Source organism: Siphateles boraxobius, unplaced genomic scaffold, assembly GCF_051911475.1.
Source record: "Siphateles boraxobius isolate OS27281-9 unplaced genomic scaffold, OSU_SipBor_1 50, whole genome shotgun sequence".
Taxonomy (NCBI): Eukaryota; Metazoa; Chordata; class Actinopteri; order Cypriniformes; family Leuciscidae; genus Siphateles; species Siphateles boraxobius.
The window spans coordinates 2,023,066-2,049,253 of record NW_027509142.1 but is presented as its reverse complement, the minus strand read 5'-3'; positions in this window follow the sequence as shown (position 1 = coordinate 2,049,253).

Below are 26,188 nucleotides of genomic sequence, written 5' to 3'. Positions count from 1 at the left end.
TCTGAAAGTGCTTTAGTGCGTTTTATCCTCAAAGGAGCCACAGAGTCCAAAATGTTTGTGCAAGTTGAATTAAAAAGGTTCATAAGTTCATCAGCACCAGTAGCATCACCTCCATCCAAGTTATAGAGCACAGAGTCTTTGAAGGCAGCAGAGAACTGTACTGGAGTTTGGCTGTTAATTACACGACGACAGCGTGCAGCAGGAGATTTAACAACAGAACATGGGACTGTGGTCGTAAATAAAACAGGATAGTGATCCGAAATACAAACGTTACAGATTTCATTTACATGAACACACAATCCATGAGACAGCACAAGGTCTAATGTGTGTCCCTTTTCATGTGTTGGGCCAGACACCGATTGAGTGAGATTAAAAGAGTTTAGAAAATTTAAAAAGTCTTTCACCATAGGTTTGTTTTCACAGCATAAGTGTAAATTAAAATCACCACAAATTATAAAATGGTCATAGTTTAACCTGGTATCTGCTATAAAACCAGCAAACTCTTGCATAAAATCTTTGTTGAATTTCGGTGAACGATACACAACTGCACACAGTATGGGCAGGGAGGAATTTAATTCAAACAGCTGCAGCTCAAAACTAGAGTAGGTGACAGACGCAGACAGCCGACACTGGAAGGTGGATTTAAACACAGTGGCAAGTCCTCCACCTTTGCCAGTGGTCCGAGGAGAGCTAAAAAATGTACAGTTTGGAGGGAGGAGCTCAGAAAAGGGAGCGGACTCACCAACATGAAGCCACGTCTCGGTCAGCAGCATAAAGTCCAATTTGCGGGTTGTAAAAAAGTCATTCAGCACAAATGTTTTGTTGGTCAGTGATCTGACATTAATCAGGGCCATACGAAGAGTTTAGTCCAAGCTGTCTGGTATTGAGGCCCGCTGCAGTAAGCGCAGATTAGCCGAATTCACACCACGTCGACAGTCCGGCCGAAGTTTCCTCCCCAACGCCGGGTTTCCCAGCCCGGTGTCGGCCCCCAGGGCACCGCGCGTCACGCCGCGAGGAAGGCGGAACCGCGTCGGAGGAGCAGCACCCGAACCAGACGCTGTCACTAAGGCAGCAGAGGCCCGGCCCACCAGCAGACGCTGTGAGGCCAAGTCGGCAGGAGAAAAGCCCACAACAGGCGACGAGACCCCGGCAAACGGGCCGGGGAAGACAGGTCGAATCCATCGCAGGCGCGAGACCTCCGAACCCCGGCAGCCACAGACAGTGGGGCGACAGCCGCCCCTGCTGCAGAGGAGACGAGGACGAGGCACATCCAAAGACCCCAGGTAAGCCTTGAGGCGAGCAAGCACTCCGGCATGCTTTCCACGTCTCCTGTGGCGCTTTTTTCGGCGAAGATCACACGGGAAACAGCGCAGGTAGTCTGGGATGTTAGATAACCATGGGGGGAGGCCTCCAGCCTGTTCTCCCAAGCCATCCATAGACAGCCCCAAGCCCTCACAGGACGCTCGGATGTCAAACAAAGTTTCGTGATTATAAACGAGAAGGCTAGTTACATCCCGGCAGCAGAAACACAGAAATAAAACAGCAGCAAACAAAAGACAGATGCAGCGTGAAGCTGGCTGACGGCTTTCCCAACACACTGGCGCCATCAATTACAAAGCCGAGCTGTACAAAAACAGCTCCGAGCACCGAGTAAGCACCGAGCTCCTTGCCACCAACTGGACAGCACTGGGAATTACTTTCACAAGTCACAATAAATCACCCTCAATGTAACCTTTCAAAATGTTGTGCTTTTCAAAGTGTTGAATCTGCACTTGTAAAGATTTCTAATGATTTATTACTTGCGGCGGATGCTGGTCTTCTATCAATACTTATACTTCTTGACCTTAGTGCAGCATTTGACACCATTTCACATCCCATACTTTTGAGCAACTTAAACAGTTTAAATCAAAACCCACTCTTGTTGTTACTGGTGTTCCCCAGGGTTCTGTTTTAGGACCTCTTCTGTTTATTATTTATCTTTTACCTATTTGCAGCATTTTTATGAAATATGATATTCATTTTCATTGTTATGCCGACGGCACCCAACTTTACCTGTCTTCTAAACCTTCTTCAAAGTTTCCCTCCTTTGCTCTTGTTGAGTGCTTAAGTTAATTAAAAAATTGGTTTTCAAGTAGTTTTCTTAAATTGAACAGCAGTAAAACAGAAATTCTTCTTGTTGGTTCAAAAAATACAATAAGTAAGTTGAATATTTCTCCTATGGTAATAGATAAGTGTTCTGTTCCTCTGTCAAATCAGGTTAAAAGTTTGGGTGTCATTCTTGACACAACTCTGTCTCTTGAATCTTGCATAAATAGTGTTACCCGTTCTGCATTCTTCCATATTCGCAATATAAATCGTCTGCGTCCTGTCCTTTCACTCAAGAGTACTGCCACGCTTGTGCATGCTCTTGTTACATCAAGAATCGACTATTGTAATTATTTGTTTTATAATAAACAAATGTTCCAAATCTATTCATAAATTACAGTTAGTACAAAATGCTGCAGCTCGAGTCATTACCAAAACTTCCATTTTCCAACACATTTCTCCTGTTTTACGGAAGTTGCATTGGCTCCCAGTTAAATTTCGTGTAAATTTTAAAATTTTACTTTTAACTTACAAAGCACTTAACAATTTGGCTCCTCCTTATCTTCAAGATCTTCTTCATATACGCACTCCTTCCCGCACTCTAAGATCTGCTTCTGCACTTACTCTTGTTCTGCCACACATTCAAACTTCTATGGGGTAACAAGCTATTGGCTGTGCTGCTCCCGTTTATTAGTTAATTCCAGTGAGAGAAATTCCCAAAACGGTTCCAGTGAGAGAAATTTCCGAGTCCGTTCCAGTGAGAGAAATTCCTGAGTCTGTTCCAGTGAGCGAAATTCCTGAGTCCATTCCAGTAACTGAAGTTCCTGAGCCTGCTCTCGAGAGGGAAATTCCATAGCTTTGCCAATTGAGTTGCACCGTCCATAATGGCTCTGGTATTTATGTGTGACTGGGCCACACACACATCCACTCGAGCCACTGAGCACAGTCCAGTGTCGGGTCCAGCCCCTGAGCCTGCTCCAGTTTTGGCTCAAGCCCCTGAGATATGTCCAGTGTCGGCTCCAGCCCCCTGAGCACTGTACAGAGTCCGCTCCAGCCCCTGAGCACTGTCCAGTGTCTGCTCCAGCCCCTGAGCACTGTCCAGTGTCCGCTCCAGCCCCTGAGCACTGTCCAGTGTTGGCTCCAGCCCCTGAGTACAGTCCAGTGTCAGCTCCAGCCCCTGAGCCCACTCTAGAGTCCGCTCCACCCCATGAGCCTGCTCCAGTTTTGGCTCCAGCCCATGAGATCTGTCCAGTGTCGGCTCCAGCCCCTGAGCACTGTCCAGTGTCGACTCCAGCCCCTGAGCACAGTCCAGAGTCCGCTCCAGCCCCTGAGCACTGTCCAGTGTCTGCTCCAGCCCCTGAGCACTGTCCAATGTCCGCTCCAGCCCCTGAGTGCAGTCCAGTGTTAGGTTTAGCCCCTAAGCCCACTCCAGAGTCCACTCCAGTCTCTGAGCACAGTCCAATGTCGGGTCCAGCCCCTAAGATCTGTCCAGTGTCCACTCCAGCCCCTGAGCACTGTCCAGTGTCCGCTCCAGCCCATGAGAACAGTCCAGTGTCCGCTCCAGCCCATGAGCGCAGTCCAGTGTCCGATCCAGCCCATGAGACCTGCGCCAGAGTTTGCTCCATGGTCTATACGTCCCCTGCCATAGTGGTCGAACCAAGCTCCAGAGTCGCCGGCAGCTCCCTGGCTCCCTGAACGGCCTGCACCTCCCTGGCTCCCTGTATCGCCGGTGCCACCCTGGAGGCTGCCCATCCTACTGGCACCACCATGGTCCCTTGCTCCCTACCAGCCATCCCATCCGACAACAGGACACCCGCCCTCCTTCCCTCCCTTTGTGGATTCGGTTTGGCGTGAAGTCACACCTTCTCCAAAGACCTTATGTGTATCCTGACACATTTAAAATATATTAACTTTAATTATAACATGGTCTATCTGAACACTTGATTCAGATTGGCTGGAAGGTGATAAAACCATTTATTGCACAGGTAGTTCCAAGTCAGTTTAATCACAGTTCTTTATTAATGCACTTTTTTCATTGAAGCGCGCACACACACATACATCATTCGCACAAAATGTACTGCACCTGCACCACACAAAAACATTCAGGATAATAATCATAATCAAAAAAATAGCTTCACTTCTGAATCGCTACATAATATTTCTCAGCAAAGAAGGGGGTTACACAGCTTCATTGTTAATAGAGAGAGAGATGGTGAACAGACGGACGCAGATACAAAACTCTCATCTCTCTCTTAATAATACATTCAAATAAATGTAATCTTACGCTCTACTTTATCTCTTTGTCTGATTCAAAGCATGCAGAATGCTAGATCTAACAAGTCGTAACTGACAAAAATAAGTCAATTTTACCCTTCTGGTCAAATATTGCGCGGCAAACATCAATAACAGCTTTAAGTTGTCAATGTTGGCAAATGCAAGGTATAAGTGGGATAATCCACGGCTAGCTGTGTATTAAACATTTTTAGTGCACGGCTTGGAGGCAAAGAATCGTCTGATGTGAAGCGGAGGGTGGTTGCCTCCGCGAAGAGTAAAATTTTACTTATTTTCGTTTATTCTTATATTATTATGGTTATTTTTGTCAGTTACATTAAATCTACGTTAGATCTAGCATTCTGCCCGCTTTTAATTCTTTAAAGCATGACAAAAGATTACTAAGTTACAAAATTACTTAAGTGTACTTAAGTGTTTAGTGTTAAGCAAGAGTCATGAAAGTGAACTCTCTTTAGGTAAACTTAAATGGACTTTGATTTCATTGATATTATATTATCTGCAAGTACAGTTTCTAAAAAGTACACTACAAGTGCACATTAAGTATAAGCACACTTCTTTTTCACAAGAATACCTTGTTGAAAACGCTGTTCGATCAATCACATTTGATGACTGAAAGCTATTTCAGTATTAATATTCACTATTTTTTTGTGTTTATGTATGCCACTAAGTTCGTTTCATGAGTCATCCCATTCGTAAAGAAAAATAAAAAAGATTGTGTTTGTGCCCGAAAAATACAGCTTTAATTAAATGACAAAATAGCTGAGATAGGCCGTATTGAACTGAATGAGAAATTACATGTACATTTGTTTGCTTGTTTGTTTGTTTTAAAAACAAATTTAATGATACCATTCATCAGATACATAAATGAAATGTAAATTTGGCCAACAACCTTTAAGATTTCAGCATTTGTTTTAAATTAGCTGTACTTGCATGACTGTTAAAAGTTGCCCGAATGCATTTCCAAACTGGCCGCCGAGTGAACTAACTTGCTGTGAAAGTAATACTTTTGACAAATAGTTATATTTGTATATAAACACTTATGTACTCATGACAATTTCTGTTTATTCTCATTTTATCATATACAGTGCATTTTTCTTTCTTTCTTTCTTTCTTTCTTTCTTTCTTTCTTTCTTTCTTTCTTTCTTTCTTTCTTTCTTTCTTTCCCTTACTGTCTACTGTCTTGTGAATTCTGCCCCCTCTCAAACTTAATCTGTTATTGCCTGCTCCACAGCCTTGGCAACAGATGATTTTAATCCATCTTTTTACAGCGTTTCCTTTTACTCGCTGAATAGGATGCCGGCAGTGATTTCTGCTTTGAGAGGCCCAGCTGTTAGTTTCTCAAAGCGCTCCCTTGAAGAGAACACACACGCTCTTGCTAATTAACATAGCAGACAATCAGCCTCAACAGCAGCTGCTGACAACACCGTCATCTGTGGCCATAAGAGCCACTAAAGAGCTCTGCTACTGAGCCAAGCAAAATATGTCTTTAGTAAAGAGGAAAGCCAGGCACTATAGATTTCCCTATTCATACCATGATTACCGGTGTTCAATAAGCCAAGCATTGCTATCACTATTGCTCATACTTAGAATTAATTTAGTTATAATCTTAAGTATGTTACTGGTCATGCACTCCTTGAGAATGATACTTCAAAGTGTGCATTGTTTATCTTTATTGTTTTTTTGTTTTTTTTTGAAAGGCGACATTGTACATTAATCAACATTAACACAATGTAAATGTACCCAGTTAGCAAGACAGTGCTAATTTTCATCGGTAGACCCCCAGCCAGGTGTAAAAAAGGCAGCCTTAAAAATAATCACAGGTATAAAATCATAAAATAAAATTACATACAAAACATTATAGTTAAGAAATACAATTCATGTAAAATAATTATACAATATTTAAATACACATAGAAAGCATTAGTGGTGTGCCCACAAGTTTGGTTACAAGCCATTTTTTTGCATTCTTTTTGAATGAAAAGAATGACACAGACTCTCTGATGGTTTCCGGCACTGTTGAGAAGTGTGCTATTATTTAATTGCTAAGCGATCTGGCTAACAATTTTCTCGGTCCGTTCGGTGACACCAGTTGCATCGGCCTAAGGACGTGGCCCTGACTAAAATAGATGCAAACGAGACAATTTTTGACACTAAGAGTAGCTGTAATAATTACAACCCAGGCTCAATAGGCTCAGAAATACATTCCTGTGGTGACATCTTTGCAAAATTACATTATATTGCTTCTAAAACAATTTATGTCTTCAAATTTTATCTTCCGTCTATAAGTCTGTGAGCTCTTTATCATGACTCATTATTTCCTCAAGTGAAGTGTTGTACCAGGTGAGCGACCGAGCATGTTCATTTCAGTTGAAAACGGCACTAAATTGTGTGTATAGCGAAACTTTTTCAAGTTTGCAAGATTTTTGCAAAAATGTAGGTAGAGGCTTGTACTTTGTTGACTATTAATATGATAGCAGAGCTCATATCATTTGCCCTTAGAAGAATTTGATGTGAATTATTTGAGTTCATATTGAGATCTCTGACTTTGGATTGCAGACTTTAGCATCTCGACAAATCTGAGTTTCAGATAATGGAAAAAAATAATTCCATTTTCGTATTACTGTCTTGGAGAAGCAATTAAGATACTAAAAAGATTTCATTTGCGATATTTCTTTTCTGTTGGCGTGTTCCTTAGTTGAAATAATCTGTTTTAATATCCTTTATTTGCTAATGTCAGATAAAGTTTTAATGATATTTGGACATTTAATCTATGACAACTGGTCACTGACTTGTTGTCTGTCCAACAAAAGAAACCGAATGCAGCCCAAACCAGTATTGAGGTCAGAAATGATAGCTCATGTTGCAGTAGGACACCAGTGACATTTTCAAAATGATCACATTATTGTTTATCGTCATTGTTCTTTAAATACCACCCCACCAGATGAAAATAGCCACATTATGACAAATCCAATGAGTCTAGAGTCAGATGCGCTTATCACACTGATTCTCAAAGCGGACACACCCCATAATCAGATACCGAGTGAGTCAGCCGTGCCATTGCACCACTATCTCCTCTTCTCTTTTGCAAACACACTTTTCCCTCTGGCTGAAGCCATTATATGACAGACTGAGACGCTGCAGTCTGTTGATCCCCCTATCGCATCTCTGCTAAACAGATATTTTAGTAGAGCTGCGTCTCCCAGCATGCACTGCAAATGAAGCGACAGCCAAAGCCCTCGCTCCTAAAGAGTTCAGCAAAGAGCGAACAGTTTATAAATGTCCTTGCACCATTTTCTACTCAACTCTATTGTTTGTTCTCTCTTGGACAAAGTAAAAAAGATGAGGTGGTAGGTAAAGCTTGAGGTGCGTTTCCCTGGTCTCAAAAGGGCTTCAGAATATTTGTTCCCACCTATATCTCCTTCAGGACGGTGCAGTGGTGATAAGTTATATCGGCCAACTTAGGTGGCTTGTCTGTCCTTCATTTGAGCAATCTTGGACAGGCTGTGTTTAGTAACTGGGTCATTTTGTCTTTGCCAGGAGCAACCTTCTGAACAGACCCACTTTACCACACTCTCTCTTCTGAGACTCCCTCAACGTATGTGAAGGACTCCACATGCCCCTTCTGTTATTATTATAAATCTTTGCTCTCTGGGCGATGTTCTTCATCCCAACAGGGGGTCAATCGAGTGTTTAGAAGGACACATCCAAACATCTGTTTAGGTCTAAGCGCTCCTTGAACTTGAAGACTGTGTACTTTTTTGCAATTTTGAGCAATTTGAACCGGCGTTGAGAGCATGAGAGGCGGGTGCAGTAACAAGGACACAAAAAATCACAGCCTCTAGCGTCAGTCACCACTGCGCCTCTTGATCCCGGGGGGTCGAGGTTTACTTGCACAGCTCTTACTAGCTGGCCTCCATTACACTCACCCCGTAAACCTCACACCTATCCGGGTCACGGCATCAACGTAACCCCTCTGGTTCTACTTGTACCATTCTGAGCGGGATTCATCCCAACAAATCTGGCATGAGAGGCGGGCACAGTAACAAGGACACAAAAAACCACAGCCTCTAGTGTCAGTCGCCACTGCACCTCTTGATCCCGGGGGGTCGAGGTTTACTTGCACAGCTCTTACTAGCTGGCCTCCATTACACTCACCCCCTAAACATCACTCCTATCCGGGTCACGGCACCAACGTAACCCCTCTGGTTCTACTTGTACCATTCTGAGAGGGATTCATACCGACGATTCTGGCATGGGAGGCGGGTGCACTAACAAGGACACTAAAGACCACAGGCTCTAGCGTCAGTCACCACTGCACCTCTTGAGCCCGGTGGAGTGAGGTTTACTTGCACAGCTCTTACAAGCTGGCCTCCATTACACTCACCCCCTAAACCTCCCACCTATCCGGGTCACGGCACCAACGTAACCCCTCTGGTTCTACTTGTACCATTCTGAGCGGGATTCATACCAACAATTCTGGCATGGGAGGCAGGCGCAGTAACAAGGACACAAAAAATCACAGCCTCTAGCGTCAGTCGCCACTGCACCTCTTGATCCCGGGGGAGGTGAGGTTCACTTGCACAGCTCTTACTAGCTGGCCTCCATTACACTCACCCCCTAAACATCACTCCTATCCGGGTCACGTTACTAACGTAACCCCCCTGGTTCTACTTGTACCATTCTGAGCGGGATTCATACCGAAGATTCTGGCATGGGAGGCGGGTGCACTAACAAGGACACTAAAGACCACAGGCTCTAGCGTCAGTCACCACTGCACCTCTTTAGCCCGGAGGAGTGAGGTTTACTTGCACAGCTCTTACTAGCTGGCCTCCATTACACTCGCCCCCTAAACCTCACTCCCACCCGGGTCATAGCACCAATGTCACCCATCCGGTTCTACTCATTTGTAACGGTGTTTTCCGGCATGGGAGGTGGCCGCTCAGCCTCAGGCATCAGCCAGGTACATCAAGTAAATTACATTAAAACAGTTGAAAACTACTCTCAGAATTTTTTTTTTTTTTGAGAAAATTGTTGACTTACTGAGGGTTTAAATCAGGAAGATTGAATAGATTGTTTTTTGTGTGCTTAATGCAAAATATTCTCCTTCATTATTGTCAGCTATTAACATCAATATATGCAACAACAACAACAACTGCATGTAAAATTGCATACTTCCCTGTTATATTGAAGTGATATTGTAAGTTATAAAGTATGTGAAAAGTGTATTACTGTATATACAATACTGTACAGTAGACGGAAACTGTCCAGATGAGCTACTATTTCCAGCAAGATTTATGAATGGCAGGTAGGTCACGTGACAGTGACAACATGATGAATATTATAGCCTACATCCAGATTACCTTCATACTTGTAAGGGAACTAGGATCAATATAACTCAATTGATACTGAATTACACTAAACAAGAACAGAATTTATATATGCAAATTATTCAGAATTAATATGTAATCCTTTATCAACTATTCGTTCACGGATAAATTGAGATTAGGGTATTAATTCTGGACAGAATATTATCCGTGGCCTACGGTAATAATATCATAAGATTATGATAACTGATTATGAGCGAGGTAACAAAATCAGTAAGCATTTAATTTAATTTAAGGCAGTAAGCACACAACACAAGATATTTGTATGTAAAATCAAGCAAAACTTTATTGGACTACTCTAATACACACAAACTAATTTAATGAAAACACATAAACATTCAAATAGTGACAGAAATGGGGTGATGTTATTAACGAAGTATGAATGGAGTCCCAAATGTAACCTGAGAGAATCAATACACTAGCAATTCAACCTTTGTTCGTTTGCTTAATAGGACTTGCACCAGTTCAGCGATAATTAGGAGATTGTGTACTTGCGTTTGATGCTCCTGTGAGTGTGTGCGTTCCGTTCTGTGACGAAGTTGCTGAAGGGAACCTCTTCGGCACTGATTGGCTGCTAGTCGGTCGATGATGCGTTCTGAGGGACAGCAATCGATGGTGAATGGTTGGTTGGCTTTACCGGGGGTGCTTCTCATTTCTTATTTGTGCATCCTCGTTTCCTTTCCTCGCTTCCATTCCTAGCGCCTCAGCTCCTCTCCCTGTAGGTTGTGAGGGAAGGACGCAAGGAAAGAAAATGAGGACGGAGGAATCAAATGAAAGCTTTTCTTATACATTGATCACTCGAGCGTCACTTCACAGCGTCAGCAGCGCTCAAAGGATCTGCCCTTATGTTGTTGAAGTTTGTTTATTTAAGAAATTCATAACTCATGAATTGAATATGATGAGATATTCAAATATTCAATATCCCTGTTGAAATATGTAAGTTGTGTGGTTTATATAAACTGCAAAGGTAAACTATAAATTAAAAAGATTGTGACCGATTGTGAAGGGGGAGGAGAATGTATACGTGCGTCACGTTTAGTCAATAAAACACTTCTGCATAGGATACACCTGTGTATCCTCGCTCATAACTCTTCTAGAAGCCTCCTCGCTCCTCGATCCTCGACTCCTCGCGGTGCAATTAGAGAATTGAGATGTCCTTCAAGATGGCTGTGCTTGATTGGTTTCCAGGTCATAGGATGGAGGACAGAAGAGTGAAGAGACGAGGAGGGATATTGAGAAGCACCCCGGGTGGCGCTTCGTGTGCCGATTTCCTGGATTGCGGGTTTCTATGGGTGCTTCTCATTTCTTATTTGTGCATCCTCGTTTCCTTTCCTCGCTTCCTTTCCTAGCGTCTCAGCTCCTCTCCCTGTGGGTTTTGAGGGAAGGACGCAACGAAAGAAAATGAGGACGGAGGAATCGAATGAAAGCTTTTTTTATACATTGGAATACTTGATCACTCGAGCGTCACTTCATAGCGTCATCAGCAGCGCTCAAAGGATCTGCCCTTATGTTGTTGAAGTTTGTTTATTTAAGAAATTCATAATAAATAATAATAAAGCAAAATACCCTGTTGAAATATGTGTAATGTGTGGTTTATATAAACTGCAAAGGTAAAGTATACGTTAGAACAGATTGTGATCGATGTGAAGGGGGAGGAGAATGTATATGCACGTCACGTTTAGTCGATAAAACTCTTCCGCATAGGATACACCTGTGTATCCTCGCTCATGACCCCTCTGGAAGCCTCCTCACTCCTCGATCCTCGCCTCCTCGCGGTGCAATTAGAGAATTGAGATGTCCTTCAAGATGGCTGAGCTCGATCGGTTTCCAGGTCATAGGATGGAGGACAGAGGAACGAGGAGACGAGGAGGGATATTGAGAAGCACCCTATGCAACCGAGTTTCCTCTGAGTCTGGAGGACCTTCAGGATAGGCTCTGAGAGGGTTTTCTTTGACAAAGTTCAATGAAGGCCCTTTCAGAAGGGTTGATGAGTTTTGAGTGAGCCCTTGGTGGTTTGAGAAGCATGTAAGCGTACACTATAGACGATGGAAAGGTCCTCACAAAACAAAGCAAGAGCAAAAGTCACTGCAAAAGCAAGGCAAAAAGCAAAGCAGAGTTGCTTGTCATTGGGTTATAAGCGTGTCCATCCGACACGTCCTTCTGAGTGTGTCAGCCAATCAGATATTGTCTTGGGCGGGATCTACGCCCAGTTCTCCGGTTCTTGCATGTAATTAGCATAAGGTCCACATGATCACGTGTGCTCAGTTAAAGTTAAATGCTTTAATAAGCCAACTTTATAGTTAAAATATGGTGCATCCGACAAAAATCTACTTTATATCAAACTTCTAGAAATCGTTTACCCACCAAGTAGGTACCAAATAACATATTTCCCATTGTTGAGGTAGAAGTTAATAAGGATTTAACTGTGATAAATGTTTAACACACAGAACGAACTTGACTAATATAAAGCATACATAATACAAAGGATATACATATTTGAGGCAACTTCTGGTGATAAGTTCTTATAACTGAGGTAGAAAAAACCTAAGAAATAGGCTGTAATCCATGTTAGACACCCAAAGAGAACTCCACAGATTATATAAAACATACATGATACATAAGATATATGTGAGGTAAATACTGGTGATTAATTCAGCTTATTGGAAGCAATTTTGAGACCGTTGTTTGTTAGAAACCATGAGTGGGTTAATTTCAGTCTCTGGTTTTTGGAGACAAAAGTCTCTGGAATTTACAGCTGTAGAGAAGAGGGGTCCCTGGTTTAAGGTCTGTGGTGATTCCGGGCCATGGGAATGCCTTAGCACCCTTCGTTTCCTGATAAGGCTGTGGATTTATGCATTGGGGTCACCATAGGGTTTCTTGGCCATTTGGTCTTAAGTTTGGGGAACAAAGAGAAATGTCTTCCTGCTGTCCTGGCATCACTGGTGTGAGATTAGCACTGGAAGGGAAAGGGGGGTACCATCTCCTTTAGCCATCTTGGCACCATGACTGTGTTTTATGACTTACTAATGGTTCGATGGCGAATCGTTCCGAACTGTGGAATGTGGTGTTGTGTTCATTAAAGGGCCTGTTCACGGATAATCCTACATACTACACACATTCATACTATATCTATACACACATTTATGCAATATCATATTGTTTCTAAATGTAAGCCATTTCAGAAACAGTTGAGGAAAGCTAAAGGTGTAAGTTCTAACAGCACTAGCCTACTTTGTACACATTAGCACAGGAGAGCTATTTTTTTATCAAAATGTTGTTGTACTATTACTAACATCCTGAATTCAGGGTTATTATTATTATTATTTTGCCACAGAGAATTCATGTTTAATAGAAAAACATGAACTCATTCATGAAGTTATTTCTACTTGCCACATGGATGAGTGAGATCCAACTAGACACACTCTACTTTCCCTGTTAAAAATGACTACCTTGTGAGCACTTTGAGATGGCTCAGTGTTTTTCTTGGTCCCTGTTCAGCTATACCAGCCGATCCACTTTTTAGCCACAAACACAATAAATGACAACAGGAACTAAATAAAAGGTTTCCACATTATTCACCATCCCACATCCAGTTTGTATGCCAAGATCCATTCACCAGCTGTTTTTCAGCTCTCCTGGAGTGGAAAAACCCCAAAGTATGAGCAATAGTAAAGGTGACGCTTACCTTAGCAAACACCACTAGCTAGATTTTTACATTTTCAGAAAGAATGAATGAATGAATAAAATATATTTTCATGTGAATTTCTTGGAATCAGCAGTTGCCTTTCAATACCCTTAATTGAGGGAAATGTCATCGTGAAGTGGTAGGAATGTGATCGGAAATTAAACAAGCCAGATTCAAATTCAAGTCACTCGCAATAGCACCTCATCTTGACACGTGTTGGAGAACACACACTAACTAGCAGGCCACAGATCCAGCACAGCTACCTTCAATCACAGATGAAACATTTGTATAATTCAGAGCTTCCTGTGAAAGGAAGAATGTCATGGCAACATCTGGGCTGCTTAACGAGGAGACTAATTCGTTAGAACTCGTTAAGATGATCTAATTTGTAATCACTTTCAGTACCAGGAAAAAATAAAAAAATAAAAAGATCAATAGGCCTGGGATTCATGAGACATTGATAAATGAGATGATGAAAAAGCATGATACATGTATGATAACATGACGTTCCCCAAGCTCTTCATGTCAATTGATGACTGATGACTATTAGACCTGATTAATTAACATTAATATATGTTTGAATTTGTATTTGATTTGAATAATTAGTAATGGTCTTTAGAGCAAACTGTGTGATACTGCAGCCTTATTCATCAGTGTTGGGATTTTGATTTAGGATGAAAGGATCTTTGACATAAGACTTCGCTTAAACTGAAATGAACATTCAGAGCAAATTACAGTGTCCTGTTTGATTGCAGTGCATGACCTGACCTCTTTCCTTCTGGGAAGTGACTGATTTCACTGAATACAAATTGGGGACAGAATCGATCATTTAAAAGCTATAAGAAGAAAATCAACGAGATCATGCACAAATAGCCCATGTTTGACCAGTTAGAATCAAATATTTCAGCAAGCAATTATAAAGCAATATTTGTGCAAGATTGAAATGTATAGACGATTTAAGAAAATATTTTTTCTGTATTCAGGTAATGGAATGTATCAAATTTCTGAAAGGACTTTTATTTTGAAGAGAAGATAAGAGTAGAAAGGCTTTGGGGAAAAAAAGAGTAGAGCTTTTCAGATTTATGATTAATAATAAAATCAAATAATATTTTCAGATCATAATTGGGCAAATTTACAGGGAAATGATGCACAATAAACACTTTGATTTTTCTTTAATTTCTTTAAACATCACATCATTTTATTGCATATTCTCATTTCAGTCTGGGCCGCCACAAGATGGGAGAAAGGAGCTCCTCCCGGAACACAATTTCAACTGAGGGGGCCCACAGCCCCAACCTGCACCAGGGCCCCAGATACCCTAGCTATAGCCCTGATATATATTTAATCCTAAGCTCTTCAATTATTCTTTTGTACCTATACTATATTTATTTTTTTGCAAAGTAATTTACATGCATTTGACATCATCATCATCGTTTTTAAAATTATTAAATTATTAATTATATTAGATTAATTATTAATTATATTAGTTTTTAAACATTATTATTACTATTATTATTATTATATTTCATCATAGAATTTCATATTTAAGACTGAACGTTTGGGTCTAGGACAAGTGTAAAACTTTAAAATCTTGACATAAAAATCATTTGAAAAGCAAATAGAAAAGAAGAATGCATGGTAAAACATTTTTAAGACTGTTTTCATGTGACCTTCATAAGAAGTTTCAGTCTCTTATGATTTCCATTACACGAGAGTAGATGTTAAAACTTCATGCTGATTTGTACTTGGCTTTCGCCAAGATAAGCACCAACTAAGACGTAGCTTTACAGTAACCTATGCTTCTCCATCCATTTACGCTTCTTTCCATGTGGTGATGTGAATCTCCTTCTGTCTGGTGTTAATAGCTGCAGTGTATTTGCGCGTCAGCACACACGACGGCTGCAACCACAGTGCGGTCCCCCCCATGAAAACCGTCTGGATTGAGCTGAGTAGGGGACATCTCTAGGGTCTTCAAGTGGGCACCTTCCGTCCTCATTTACCCCTTTTCCACCAAAAAAGAACGGGTTCGGAACTGGTGCTGGTTCAAAGTTGGTTCGGAGTTGGTTCAACTTGCGAACCTCCTCAGAACCTGTTTGTTTTTCCACTTCTAGAGCGCCCAGCGAACAACGTCGTTACGTCACTGTGTACGTCGCTTTACGTCTCAGCTAGAAACGCTTGCAAGTACAACATTACTTTGGGATTATCTCTAACTCGTGAACCAAGAAGGCTTTAAAAACAATTGAAATATGTAAGTCTTTCAATCTTTTCCTTTGATATGTAATCTTTTCTGATTAGTTATGTACACCTGTCTTGTCTTTTTTTTCTCTCCGTTTATTTGTTCTATTTTGTGACTGTTTTCTTCTTAGCTTACATAATGTTTTCAATAAAATTTTTTTAAAAAAAGCTAGAAACGCTTGCGCCAACTTCAAGCATAACAATTACAATGGCGGACTACATCGTGTTTCTGCAAATGTTTCTCCTGGCTTTGCGGTCAGAAAAGATGTTTAGGACACATCTAAAACCGCCCCCAGCCCCCGAAGTAAGCATGACGTGGTAAAAGAACGGTTCTCTGGTTCTAGTCCAGCAAAGAGTTGGTGCCGCTTTGGAACCAGTTTTCCTGGCCGAGAACCGGTTCTTTGGCTGTCGAAACACAACGAACTGGTTCGCGCGCAGGCACCGGCTCCGAACCGGCTCTCAAAACGCTTTGGTGGAAAAGGGGTAATTGTTTCGTCGACTAGCCCACGACACCTCAAGAGGGCTCGACAGTGACTCTGGCGTCCCAGAGTCACTCCCCTCCGTCCCCCTCTCAACTCAGCCCAGCTTACTAACCTTTACATCCTTCCTGCCGCTGAGGTTGCTCCTTCCTCGTAGTTCATATGTGACCAAACCACAATCTCTCACAATCTCTCCGCAACCCGACCATATGCGCCAACTCGTTTGACTAAGGCTGTCGAGCCCCACTGCCGACATTAAAGCAGGTCAGTGGTAACGGTTCCGTATGGCATACTACATCAAAACAATATCTATCTATCCAAACACCAATTCTCATTCACGCATAATACACAGGAACGTAATAACTGTAATAACTATGCAAACTATACAAATAAACCAACAAACTCTTCAAGTTTTTCAAGAATTCTTCGAAACCGTAGCGTGGCGGCCTGTACACAGCCAGCCAGAATCTTTCCGTCTCAACCACATCCAGTTGTTTCTCCTCTCTGCTGCTTCAGATAAGTTCTTTACTGTGCGACGCAACTCTTGGCAACTCTCCCTCACTCTCCATCCTGGCTGTTCTGCTTCAGTGGCCAGCTGAGCATACCGCAGTTTCTTTCTCTCATATGCCTCATCTACAGCATCCTCCCATGGCACTGTTAACTCTATCAGTTGAAAAATGCGGGCTGATCCAGACCACAAAACAATATCTGGTCGGAGGTTAGTGGTGGCAATCTCAGGTGGAAAAATAAGCCGTTGATCAAGATCAGCCAGCATTTTCCAGTCCCTAGCAGCTTCCAGTTGTCCTGGGCGAGAATTGGTTTTAACACCTTTTCTTGGTGGTTGCTCTCCTGGGCGGAGGAATATTGTCTTCTGTGTGTAATGTTTTGCTAGAACAGGTGGCAACTTATTGGTCATGTTACGCTTGTCTTCCAATGCTAAAGCCAAACATCGGAGTTCTTGGTCATGGCGCCAAGTAAACCGACCTTGGCTAAGAGCCACCTTACATCCTGTCAAAATGTGCCTTAATGTGGCAGGTGATGAACACAAAGGACAAGAGGGATCTTCTCCTACCAAGAGGTTTAGGTTCTGTGGTGATGGGAGAACATCATATGTTGACCTGATAAGGAAACTGATCCTAATCTCTTCCATTGACCAAAGGTCTTGCCAGCCCATCTTGCGTTGTTCCACACTCTCCCATCTCATCCACTGTCCCTGCTTGGCCTGGAAAATGGCCTTTATACACCTCATCCTCTCCTCCTGCTTTCGCACCTCGTTGACTACCAGCTTCCTCCTTTGAGCTGGGGCTGCCTTGTGCCATTTAGGAGGAGCTAAACTGAGCCCAAAACCCCCTCTTCCATGCTGTACCTGTCCCACGATATCACCAATTTGAAGGGCAGCCTTTGCCTCTTCCACAGATGTCTTTGCTGACCACTTTCTACCAGTTTTTAACACAGGTGCTGCCTCCCTTACACATTTGTCGCGTGACTCTACTAAGGTAATTTCCAGTCTGACCTTGGCACACTTAAACTCCTCGGTTAAAGCAGAGACTGGCAGCTGCAATTTTCCTTTACTATAAAGTCCCACTCTGCTTAGGCAGCGTGGAAATCCCAACCATTTCCTGATATATGAACTTATTAACGCTTCCAGCTTATCCACTGTTGTCAAAGAAACCTCATACACAGTCAGTGGCCACAGCAACCTCGGCAGTAGACCAAACTGAAAGCACCAGAGTTTTAGTTTGCCTGGTAGAGCGCAGCTGTTTATGCTCTTCAACCCTTCCACTGCTTGTCGTCTAACTTCTCCCACTCGGACTGTGTCCTTTAGATCCCCATCGTACCATCTCCCAAGACTCTTCACTGGCTTCTCAGAAACTGTTGGTATTGCCTCACCATTAAAAAGAATGTTTTATCTACTACCTTGCCTTTAATTATCGAGATGCTCCTTGATTTAGAGGGCTAAATCGTGCCCATTCAATGTTATCGGTTAACTTACCCAATAACCGATTAGTGCAGGCTACTGTTGTAGCCATGGTTGTCATGTCATCCATGTATGCTCTGATTGGTGGTAGTCGCATCCCAGAAGCCAAGCCCTCTCCTCCTACTACCCATTTTGATGCCACTAATGATTACTTCCATTGCCATGGTAAAAGCCAGTGGAGAAATGTTGCATCCTGCCATTATTTTAACCTCTAAGCATTGCCATGTAGTGCTGAATTCTGGAGTTGAGAAACTAAACTGCAAATCTCCAAAATAGGCTTTCACTAAATTTGTTATATATATATACACACACACATCCTTATTATTTTTCACCACACAGTCACTTTTTTATAAAAGTAAAAAGGTATTATGAATATTCTGAATACAGTCATTCACAATAAATCACGCCTGTCAGACCTTGTTGCGAATATATATATGGCTATATATACAGCTTTTTTTTAAATCAAATTAATTATATTCTTTCTTGGACAAGTATTTTTACATTTTGGTGTATGAAGCATTGAATGATTTGATTATTTTCTCAGAGCTCAAGCATGATGCTGACTCATGTTGTTATTTTCCTGTGTCTAGTCCCCAAAGTCATTTCTCTCTATAGTTAATGATTTGGTTTCCATAATGATTATGTTCCCCCTCGGGTGAAGAGAGGGGTGGAGCTGTCAACTGATCACCACCTGGTGGTGAGTTGGATCCGATGGCGGGGGAGGAAGCTGGACAGACTCGGGAGGGTCTGTTGGGAACATTTGGCCGAATCCCCTGTCTGAGAGATCTTCTACTTCCACCTCTTGCGGAGCTTTGACCGGATCCCGAGGGAGTCTGGAGATATTGAGTCCTAGTGGACCATGTTCTTCACCTCCATTGTCGAAGAGGCCGCTCAGAGCTGTGGCCGTAAAGTCTCCGGTGCCTGTCGAGGTGGAGGTGGACACCGGAAGTAAGGGATGCCGTCAAGCTGAAGAAGGAGTCCTTTAGGGCCTGGCTGGCTTGTGGGACTCCTGAGGCAGCTGACGGTACCGGCAGGCCAAGCAGACTGCAGCACGGGTGGTTGTGGAGGCAAAAAATTGGGCCTGGGAGGAGTTCGGTGAGACCATGAAGAAGGACTACCGGTTGGCTTTGAAGAAATTCTGGCAAACCGTCCGGCGCCTCAGGAGAGGGAATCAGTGCCCTGACCAACACTGTTTACAGTGGAGGTGGGCAGCTGTTGACCTCAACTTGGGATGTCGTTGGACGGTGGAAGGAATACTTCGAGGATCTCCTCAATCCCACCGACACGTCTTCCATTGAGGAAGCAGAGGCTGAGGGCTCGGAGGTGGACTCGTCCATCACCCAAGCTGAAGTCACCGAGGTAGTCAAGAAGCTATTTGGTGGCAAGGCACCAGGGGTGGATGAGATCCGCCCTGAGTACCTCAAGTCTATGGATGTTGTGGGGCTGTCTTGGCTGATACGCCTCTGCAACATCGCATGGCGGTCGGGGACAGTACCTTTGGGCTGGCAGACTGGGATTGTGGTCCCTCTTTTTAAGAAGGGGGACCGGAGGGTGTGTTCCAACTACAGAGGGATCTTCACTTCCCGGAAAAGTCTATTTCAGGGTACTGGAGAGGAGAATTTGGCTGATAGTGAAACCTCTGATTCAGGAGGAACAGTGCAGTTTTCGTCCCAGTCGTGGAACACTGGACCAGCTCTATACCCTCTCCAGGATGCTGGAGGTTTCATGGGAGTTTGCCCAACCAATCCACATGTGCTTTGTGGATTTGGAGAAGGTATTCGACTGTGTCCCTCACAGGGCCCTTTGCTAAGGGCTGTCTGGTCCCTGTACGCCAGAGCAGGAGCTTGGTTCGCATTGCTGGCAGTAAGTCAGACCTATTCCTGGTGCATGTTGGCAGGGCTCTGGCAGGGCTGACCTTTGTGACCAGTTCTGTTCATAATTTTTATGGACAGAATTTCTAGGCGCGGCCAGGGGCTGGAGGGTGTCCGGTTTGAGGACCACACGATTTTGTCTCTCTTTTTTGTGGATGATGTTGTTGTGCTGGCCCCATCAGACCAGAACCTTCAACATGCAGTGGTGGTTAAGAAGGAGCTGAGCTGCAAGGGAAAGCTCTCGATTTACGGGTCAATCTACGTTTCTACTCTCACCTATGGTCATGAGCTGTGGGTCATGACCAAAAGGACAAGATCCCGGATACAGCCGGCCTAAATGAGCTTTCTCCTCAGGGTGGCTGGGCGATCCCTTAGAGATAGGATGAGGAGCTTGGTCAATCGGGAGGTGCACAGAGTAGAGCCACTGCTCCTCCACATCAAGAGGGGCCAGCTGAGGTGACTCGGTCATCTGTTTCGGATGCCTCCTGGATGCCTTCCCTCCATAATCCTGGAGGGAATATGTCTCCCGGCTGGCCTGGGAAAGCCTCGGTGTCCCCCCAGAAGAGCTGGAGGAAGTGTCTGGGGAGAGGGAAGTCCAGGCATCTCTGCTTAGATTGCTGCCCCCGGATAAGTGGAAGAAGATGGAGTGATGGATGGATTATGTTCACCTGTTTCTTGTTTAATCCCTCGTTTTATACTGTTTAGTTCAGTTCTTGGTCTGTTATTGTCATTGTTAAGGTTGGTAGCTTTACTCCTGCGTGTTCTTCTGTGATCCAGAGTTTTTAGTTTTGTTTAATGAAGAATGCTGCAGACCCACGCCTCAAATCTTTCCTTTGCCTGCAACAACCTGTGGTAGAATAACAGACCATGGTAATAGCTCTACCATTAGTCACCAATTACCCAAAGGAACATCTGTTCTCCCTCCTCCAGAATAGCTGTCCACTGGAGGATTATTTGGTGGAGTTCCTTGAATTTAGCCATCAGGTGACATGGAACGACGGCACTCTCAAGGGGTGCTTCTCAATACTCAAATTGATCTTTCCTCGATTCCTCGCTACTCCGTCCTCCATCCTGTCAAGGAAACTGATCGAATACTTGAAGGGCATCTGAATTCTCTAATTGCTCCACGAGGATGCGAGGAATGAGGAGAAAGGAAGCTTCCTGAGGAGTCATGAGCGAGGATACAGAAGTGTATTCTTCCCACGTATCCTAAGGAGTGGAGCTAAGATTCAAGGGAACGAAGCGAGGAAAGGAAACGAGGATGCACAAATAAAAAATGAGAAGCACCCAAGGTCTGTTTCTGGAGTGGTCTGGATGAGTCTCCCTCTTTGTACTGATGCCAGCTGGAAAAACCTCCTGTTGCACTGCACTGTGGCTGAGTGGATCCTTACCGTTGGAAAAGGGAAAGAAGACAATATCGCAGATTAGTCCCAGTCTACTCCCGTTCTCCAGATGCCATTGTGTCCAATCCAAAATTCCTCCCTGATCCATCCCCACCCCTCCTCCTGGCTGCTGTGAACCCCGAGTCGGTGAAATGGGCCACCATGGCTGGTTTCGTCCAGCCTCCTATAGCTCTGCAGTTACATCTGACTCCCTGGCTCTGTCTCCTCCCCTGGCTCTTCCACATCTTCCTGCTCAGCCAGCCCCCTGGGGATCACCAGCAGGACTACCGTCTCCTAGCCAGACATGGTCAACTTGGTCAACTACGAAAGAGAAATATCAAAACGACCAAAAAAAGAGCCCACCGAGCCTGCCTGGAGTTGAGTCTTTTGGCAGTGCTGATATATTCTAAGTTCTTGTGATCGGTCCAGATGATAAAAGGTACCCCCGACCCTTCTAACCAATGACGCCACTCCTCCAACGCTAACTTGACCGCCAACAACTCTCTGTTACCAATGTCATAGTTACGTTCAGCGGGAGACAAACGATGGGAAAAAAACGCGCATGGACGCATCTTGTCGTCTGTGGAAGAGCGTTGGGAAAGAACTGCGCCTACCCCCACCTCTGACGCGTCGACCTCCACCACGAACTGACGTGAGGAATCAGGGGCTATCAAGATGGGAGCCGAAACGAAGCGACTCTTCAGTTTGGCGAACACAGCCTCAGCTGTATCGGACCACCTGAACGTAGTTCTGGGGGAGGTCAAGGCAGTCAGAGGCGCGGCTAGTTGGCTGAAATTGCGAATGAAACGCCTGTAGAAGTTAGCAAACCCCAGAAACCTCTGTAGGGCCTTACGGGAATCTGGACTTGGCCATTCTACCACAGCCTTAACCTTATCAGGATCCATACGCACTCCCTCAGACGAGACGATATATCCTAGAAAAGAAACAGACTGTGCATGAAAATCGCATTTCTCCGCCTTGACAAAAAGCCCATTCTCTAGCAACCTCTGAAGCACTCGTCGGACGTGCTGCAAGTGTTCCTGGAGAGAGGATGAAAAGAATCAATATGTCATCCAGGTAGACATATATGAACTGATATACCATATCTCGCAGCACGTCGTTGACGAGTGCCTGGAAAACCGCTGGGGAGTTGGACAGCCCAAACAGCATAACCAAATATTCAAAGTGCCCCCTGGGGGTGTTAAACGCGGTTTTCCATTCGTCCCCCTCCCTAATGCGAACCAAATGATAGGCATTACGTAAGTCAAGTTTTGTGAAGATTGATGCTCCCTGTAACTTCTCGAAGGCTGAAGACATCAACGGCAAAGGATAAGTATTCTTTACCGTGATGTTATTCAACCCCCGGTAGTCAATACAAGGTCGCAGAGAACCATCCTTCTTGCCCACAAAAAAAGAACCCCGCCCCCGCCGGTGAAGAGGAAGGATGAATTTGGATGCTAGAGAATCAGAAATATATTTCTCCATAGCCTCCCTTTCTAGAACAGAAGCGAATAAAGTTTGCCCTTAGGCGGAGACTTACCTGGCAGTAAATCTATGGCACAGTCATAGGGACGTTGCGGAGGGAGAGAAGTAGCACGGGACTTACTGAACACTTCCTTCAGGTCCAGGTACTCAACGGGCAGTTTAAGTAAATCCACCGGCTCCTCCTGAAACACAGAAACAGGTACAGACGGACAAGCAGACGTAAGACAAGACTTATAACACTGAGTGCTCCATTCGGAGATGGAATGTTGACGCCAGTCTACTCGGGGGTTATGGAGTGTGAGCCAGGGCTGACCAAGGACTACGGGTGCTAAGAGTGAGTCCAATAGAAGAAATGACTTCAGAATGATTGCCTGATGTGATGAGTGTTATGGGCCCAGTGGTGAGAGCAATGTTAGGGAGTCTTTGGCCAGTAAGAGCATTGACGGATATGCTGTGAGTGAGTGAGGTGACAGGAATAAGTAACTTCTGGGCCAGCTTACGATCCATGAAGTTTCCCTCCGCGCCAGAGTCCAGTAAGTCGTGACAGTCGTGTGTGCCGGTAGTCCATCTCAGTCTTACCGGGAGGAGCGTGGATGATGGTGATGAGGTCTTCTCAGCAGAGATCCCACCCGATAGTAGCCTCAGGTTTACTACCGGGCTTGGCCTTTTACCGGGAAGGCGTGTAGGAAGTGGCCCGCCTCCCCACAGTAAAGACAGAGTCTGAGGGATCTCCGCCTCTCCTTTTCCTCCCGGGAAAGCCGAGCCCTACCCACCTGCATGGGCTCGTGGTCGAATGCAGGGCTGACCGTGTCTCCGCTGCTGGTTCTGAGATCCCCTGTACTTCCAGAAAAACGAACCTGAGGAGCACGACATTCTCTCCTGGCCAGACGTGCATCCACCCTGAGTGCCAGGTCAATGAGGCCGTTCAGAGTAGTAGGTAGATCCAGCGCGTAGATCTCGTTCTGGACACGGTCAGCCAGCCCACGCAGGAACATGTCCCACTGCGCCTGCTCGTTCCACTGGCACTCGGCCGCCAGGGTTCAAACCTCAATCGAGTAGCCTGAAACGGATTGGTCCCCCTGGTGTAGATCGGCAAGAACTCTGGCTGCTTCTCGTCCCATCATCGACCGTTCAAAGACTCGTTTCATCTCTTCGGCGAGTGCCTGGAACGAGCATGGGTCTCGGTTCTCCAACATAATGCCGCCCTCCCAGTCAGCAGCGTCAAAACAAAAGCCACCTTAGACTGCTCGCTGTTGAAGGTACGGGGCTGAAAAGAAAAGTGCATGGAACACCTGGTTATGAAGGCTCTGCAGAAGTTTGGTTCCCCTGAGTAGGCCTCCGGGATCGGTAGACGAGGCTCTGACTGGAAGGACGACCCAGGTGATGCGGGTTGAATCGGCGGTGGAATTGCTGTTGGAATTGCTGGGTGAGCTCGGACACCTGCGTCACTAAAGCTTGTACCGCCCGTCCTGTGTGCGCGATGCATTTCTCTTGCGAATCCATTCGATTGATGCTTCTAGTGATGAAATCAGAGAGACTGGAATCAGATCCACCTGCTGCCTCCATTCTTGGTCAGATCGTTCTGTCACGGCCAGAAAACGGAGAAGAGGCAAAAGCAGGGAAAACACTCGTTTATTAACAATAAACAGGAACGGTCAGGTCCACACAAAGGGTGACACACAGGAACGGGCAAGTGACGCAAGGACCTCGATGGAACCGGAACAGAAGTGATGAGTTATGATGATATGAAATCCAAATCCAGAAGGTGCAGACGATCAACACAGGAAACACGACGCATAATCCAGGAAGGGAACGAAGACCACGAAGGAAGACCAGACAGGAACGACACCGGAACACATCACAACGACCTGACAAAGACAAGACGCAAACAGTGAGTATATATAGGCACCGCTGATCAGATGCACCTGGCGCCGAAAGTGAAAGCAGCTGGCGCCACTGATCAGCGGCAGTGATCAGTGACCACGCCCATACACACACACAACACAAAGACATAAGACAAGAAGGGCACGAAGGATTGACGAAGCGTGACATTTTCTTGGTATCAAAATAATCCTCGGTAATACTTTATTTCGATAGTCCACTTTAGACATTCTACTGACTATAAGTAACTTTGCAGCTATATGTCAACTAACTCTCAGTAGAGTATTAGTAGACTGTCTGCTTAATATCTGCTAACACTTTATTTTGTTGGTCCCCCAACAGACATTCTACTTTCTATAAGTAACTTAGCAACTACAAGTCAGCTTGTTTTCCTAACCCGAACCCTAACACCTAACCATAACCTAACAGTTTACTGACAGTCTACCACACTCTACTAATACTCTAATGACAGTTAGTTGACATGTAGTTGAAAAGTTACTTATAGTTAGTAGAATATCTAAAATGACTATCGAAATAGAGTGTAACCTAATCCTCTTTTGGTTTTATAATGTACAACATGTTATGATAAATGGCTTCGTAATATTTTTACCATACTTTTGTGTAAAGACTGCACAAATTCTCCATGCAACCACTAACATGCAAATGGGGATAAGATGGAACAAATACTTTCTCCCGGTCATCTTTTATTGGTCATCTTACCAAATGGGTGTGAACTGATAGAACCTTGAAGGGTGTCTGATTAGTTCAGATCTTTGCTCAATCTCTTTGAGACAACGTTTCCTGTCTTCCAGCAACTTCATGTTCGAGTTAACTTCTTTGGATTCAACGTGGACCAAGTTAATTTCTTTAGATTCAATGTGGATCACCAAAGAACCCAAACAAACGCTTCAGCGCTCTCCTTGGCAAAAACATCAAGAAACTCCTGCATCTGTATTTCTTCTGCAACCGCAGTCAATGCAAGTACCAGTTTGCAGCCTTTAGATGCGTTTCTAAGTTATGGTGTCCCTTTAAGGTGACCCTGATTCTATGATGTTTCTCGTAGGTTGTGGTCAACTGATTGTAATCTTGCAATTCTCTTTTCTTCGCTCTCTCTTCACTTTTCTTTACTTTCTTGATTCTGTATACAATCTTTGCTTAGTTTAGTTGTGTATGTAGCCTACCGTAGGTTTGTTTATTAAACCATTATATCCACGTTTTATTGTCTCTGTGTTTGCCACTCACAAAAATACCAAAGTCACTTAAACATCTTGATCTAGCGATACCTATGCTATTACCCTGCTAGTAATTTATTTACTTTAGTTGCAAAGGTTACTCCTTCTTGGCCAGGAAGATAATTTAGTTCCTAGTATTGATAATTGATTATTGTAACGAGGTTAGATGTTACGGGAAGAAGGAGGTGGGAACCGGCGAA